We start from the raw sequence: 4,391 nt of genomic DNA on the forward strand, positions 1-4,391 counted from the left end.
AATATTACATTTTAGGAAGACTAGCCAGTCATTCTCTATGATAGCAGGATAAGAAATCCTTTTTCCTCTGGGCCTGCCATGTCTCAAACAGGCCCCTGTAATGTGACCACAGGTGTTTTTGTGTCCACAGAATTAAGACTGCTCTTTGATGTCACTCCTTGCTTACTGCCATGGGACCTCAACTCTCTTCGTGTTTCTTCCATTCTTCCTCATTAAAGATTATTGGTCTCATCAACTTTTTTACTGTTCTTTTTTTTTTTAGGCAAGGCAACCCTTGGTTGACCTCACAGATTGCAAGAACCTCGTCAGCTTACAATCCCTTTTTTTTTTTTTATTTTTTACACCTATAGCACCTGGTCTTCCTAGGTGGTCTCCCATCCAAGTACTAACCAGGCCCGACCCTGCTTAGCTTCCGAGATCAGACAGGATCGGGCTTGTTCAGGGTGGCATGGCGTAGACTCCTTCTGACTGTTTTTTAAATGTGTTCGAGCAACTCTGGAAACATGGTGTCCAGAATTAGATGTAATACCCCAGATACTGGCGCTGTGTACCGGGGGCCTAGATATTATACATCATTTCCTCCTCCTAGATTCTGTCGAAAACTGCAATAGCATTTTAATTTTTTCTGCCACAATTCACTGTTGGCTGACAATGAGTATCTGGCCAATGAAACAAATTTTCAAAATTTAACATAAGGTTGTTAATTCATTTAGTCCTTATCCTGTACACGCGGTGCTGGAATTTTTGCATCCAAGTATAGACTTCTGTATTTACTTTTCTTTACGTTTTCAGTGTAAAATTTGGCCAAGTTCCAACCCGTAAAGGCAGACCTAGATTGTGTTCCAGGGACGTCAGCATGTGTTCTCCTTGCTGGATGCTCCTCATGGAGGGTGGAGCGAAGCCAGGCATTTCTCACTCACCGCCTCGTCAGCCTCACCTCTCTCTTTAATCCCAACGTCCCTCTTTGTGCATTTTCTCATTTGCTCACATCTTTTCACAGTTGAAAGATACCACAGAGTAAGTCACCCAAACACTGTAATGAGAAAGGAGCAAACCCACCGATTTCCTGTTTAAGGGGTTTTTTACGACACTGATAGCTGGGTCTTATCTAAAAAAAATAAATTGAGGGGCTAGTAAAAAAAATTGGCTCATAATTGGGACTATTACCTTACTATGATATATTAGGCGAGTCATAGAGGGATCATGGTTTGGTCTAGAGAATAAATGGAATGACCTATCTGTAATATTTCATCAGTATATAACTCATGAGTTCCATATAAAAGGGAGAATAGACTGAATTAAATTATAAGGATTCTGCATGTCACTCTCACATGTGTGTTTTAGTAAAAATGTAGAAAACTATCTTTTCTTTTAATGGGATTTGTTTCTAGGACATTCTGTAACTTTTGCGACTATTCTTATTATCTAGTAAGAATACTTAATATAAAACCTATGCTCTTGATAAAATTTTAAATAGACATTACAGTATCATTAACTATAGCCACAAAGTTGTGTAGCAAATTTCTAGAACTTATGCATCTGAAACGGGCTACCATTCCTTCGATTTTAACATTTTTGAAGGTGTGGCTAGAATCTATGCTTTCATATCAAAAGTTTTATTTACTGTAATTTCAGAACCATGCATGTTTATTAAACACCAAAGGCATTTGATTTCGCAGGAAATCATTCGGAATGTCCAAAACCTGAAAATGAGATAATAAACGCTCAGGTACTGCTACCTAGGTCTTACAAATGACATTTTGTTATGTTCGTTTCAGATCGTGGACGCACAAAATCAAACCTTTCACAGATGGTGTCGAAGCTTTGTTTGTGTCCTTGGCTTCAGATTCGTTTCTGCTCCAGCACTGCCCAGAAGTAATTATTGCTATGATGATTCATGTAGCTTTGTTTACTTGTCTTGACTGCTGTAAAGCATTTCATTTAAGAATATTCCAGAATTTAAACATTTTCTTATTTATGATTAGTTAGATGATTTTGAAAAATTTTGATAGTAAAATAATGCTGCTGTGAACATGTTCTATATTTCTTTTAGGTCACATGTGTTTAGGTTTCTATAGCATATGTACATGGAAGCAAACTTTCTGGGTGACGGGGTAAACATCGTCAAACAAACATTTTCAGGTTTCTTGGATAAACTCTCGCTAGTTTATTCCGACAGTGTATGCCCCATCTTTGCACACTCTTACATTGCCCATCTTTAAAATTTTTGCCAGTTTTATTGGGTCATCGTTTTGAGTCCTTTTACTTTTTTAATATCAGCTTTATTGAAGTGTAATTCACACACCATGCAACTAACCCTTAAAAGGTGTACAGTTTTGTGGTTTTCGTTATTTTCACTTTTTTTTTTTTTTTAAGGATAAAACTTATCGGAGTTTTTATCCACAGCCAGCAATGGTGATCTTCTTGCTGGTCTTGCCATTTCAGGACCCAAGGCGCCCTGTGATCTCCAGAATAGTCACTCCCCCTTTCACCTTGGGGAGGACCAGTGCTTGCCACCCAACCACCCGGTCTTGGCAGTGCAGACAAAAAACTGGGAACTGTTTGTGTTGGGTCCATCATTTGCCACGGACAAGATGCAGACCCATATGCTTCAGTACGAAATTCTCATCATCAAATTTCTCCCCATAGATGGACTTGCCATCTGGGCCCTTATGGCATATGAAGTCACCGCCCTGGCACATAAATCCCAGAATAATTCTGTGAAAGCAGGAACCCTTATAACCAAATCTTATCTCCTTATTGCTCAGAGCACAAAAGTTTTCTGCCGTCTTCGGAACTTTGTCTGTAGACAGCTCGAAGGAGACATGGCCAGAGGGCTTGTGGTCAATGGCGGTGTTAAAGAACACAGTTGGGTTGACCATGGCCGGGCACCGGTGGCTCTGGGGCAGCAGCATCTGCAAGGCCAGTTATTTTCACTTTTTAATAGTGTTTTTCTTTTTTTCATCCAGAGATTACAGGTATTGTTGTAGTTAAACTGTATTTTTTCCCCTTTATGGTTTATAATTTTTGTATCTTACGTAAAATTTACCTCCTTATCACAAAACAAAAATGTTATTCTCCTATATTTTTTTCTGAAATTTAAAAGATTCTGTTTTTCACATTAAGTTTGAATTTTCTTAAAATAGACTTTTATGTGTGGTGTGAATTTAGGGATCTAAATTATCTTATTTTTATTTGGGTAACTAAGTGACCCCAACACATTTATTGAATTGTTCATTCTTTCACACTGATTTGTAATGGTATTTTGGGTTTCTATATTTCTCTTCTAACATGTTTTAACTATCTTTTGTCTTTACTGTGTCAACATCATTACAGTGTCTTAATCATTAGACTTTATAATGATATTTCTTAGAGAAAGTACATCCTCTATCTTTTTCATAAAAAAAAAAAAAAAAAAAAGTTTGATTTCTTGGTCCTTTGCTCTTCCAAATGAAACATTGGCTTTTCATATTGCATGCAAAGCCCTGATGAAATTTGAGGTTATTTTATTGAATTTATCGATTAATTTGGAAAGAATTGATATCTTTATTCTAGTGAGTATTTTCAACCATGAACACAGTCTGTCTAACTGGCAACTTCTCTAATTTTTGCCCCTAGTTCCAACTTGAGATGAATTTACAAATAAGACCATTTGTCCCCTAGATTTTTCTGTTTTTATTTCTGAATCATTCACTCATTCAGAAATATATATTGAATGTCTCTTGTGTGCCAGTGTCATTAGCCACCCCGAATCCCACTGTGGTAAAGTTCATGCAGACCTGTCTAGCCATTTCTATTGACCTTGTCTTCTCTTCTCAAACAAAACATTTTAAGCTAAACTTATATTGACCTAAATATTGACCTAAAATGTAAATGACTAATAGGATTAACCCTCCTAAGGTGTATTTGCAATTATTAAATGAAGTTGTCAACATAAATCAATCTCTGATTGGTGGCTTGTTCCTGGGAAATATTTTGAGCAAAAGAGATGTTTTCTATGTCCCTTGTTTGTAGTGCATCTGCTAGAGTATAAAAGTGTTAGAGAAGTCGTTCTATATCCCTTTACTCATTTCCCATTTATGCAAGAACTCCACACAGAATGGACTCCATCCAGGGGTAGCCTGGGGAGAGAATCTTCATTGGCACAACTCATACCGAATGTCACAACCAAGAAACGGGGACTTTCAGAGGGCTTGTGTGGTGTGTGACGCAGTGGAAGTGAGGCTTAGAAGGAGACTCTGACTTGAAGAGAAGACGAAAGAGACAACAATCTGAACAGGGCCCCCAAAGCATGGTGTAAAAGTGTTATGAGAAAAACGTAAAGTGTTAATTCTTCAGTGAGAAAGCGAGAGAGGTTGGAAAGTCAGTATCCTTGAGACAATAGTGTCCTT

At 37.7% G+C, this 4,391-nt stretch overlaps 2 pseudogenes; both read right to left on the bottom strand.

Moving 5' to 3' along the window:
- Nucleotides 1–341: 341 nt before the first annotated feature.
- LOC112481260 lies at nt 342–459 on the bottom strand (annotated as a pseudogene).
- A 1,937-nt stretch (nt 460–2,396) lies between these two features.
- Nucleotides 2,397–2,882, bottom strand: LOC102894749 (annotated as a pseudogene).
- Nucleotides 2,883–4,391: the final 1,509 nt, after the last annotated feature.

The sequence above is a fragment of the Pteropus alecto genome, unplaced genomic scaffold (genome assembly GCF_000325575.1).
Source record: "Pteropus alecto unplaced genomic scaffold, ASM32557v1 scaffold14, whole genome shotgun sequence".
NCBI classification, from domain to species: Eukaryota; Metazoa; Chordata; class Mammalia; order Chiroptera; family Pteropodidae; genus Pteropus; species Pteropus alecto.